This window comes from Penaeus monodon, chromosome 30 (assembly GCF_015228065.2).
Source record: "Penaeus monodon isolate SGIC_2016 chromosome 30, NSTDA_Pmon_1, whole genome shotgun sequence".
NCBI classification, from domain to species: Eukaryota; Metazoa; Arthropoda; class Malacostraca; order Decapoda; family Penaeidae; genus Penaeus; species Penaeus monodon.
The window spans coordinates 27,525,869-27,526,353 of NC_051415.1; positions in this window are offsets into that span (position 1 = coordinate 27,525,869).

The window sequence follows — 485 nt, forward strand, 5'->3', positions numbered from 1 at the left end:
ACTTGGATGACTCTAAACTTACGAAGATCTTTTGTATTTCCTTATCAAAAAAGGGAAATGAATTATGACAGAAGATAACATATGTTACAATATGACCGAATCAACAGAGACACCTTTGTATTTAAACGACGTTCTATATGCAATTATTATAATCTGTTAGATCGCCGCGCGTTGCCTGATAAGCCGGAACTTCATTTTGCTTGCAATCCCGCAGCGAGTCTTGAGATGTCAGCTATGATAAAGCAAACTACGGCGTTGTGCGTGATGAAGCAGATCATTTCCATTGCCCTCCTGCACGCGAGAAAGAGCCACTATGTCGCTATGGTACTCGAGGAAGATGCCAGAAGTCGTTCGGAAATTCCTCAGGATAATTTCTGACTCGCATTCGGTGTCACGGCCTGCCATAGTGGAAGGCGAAAACACGGGAGGAAGACTCGGGGGAAACTGGCAGACCGACAGACGAGGGAGGGAGACCGGGTGGGGGA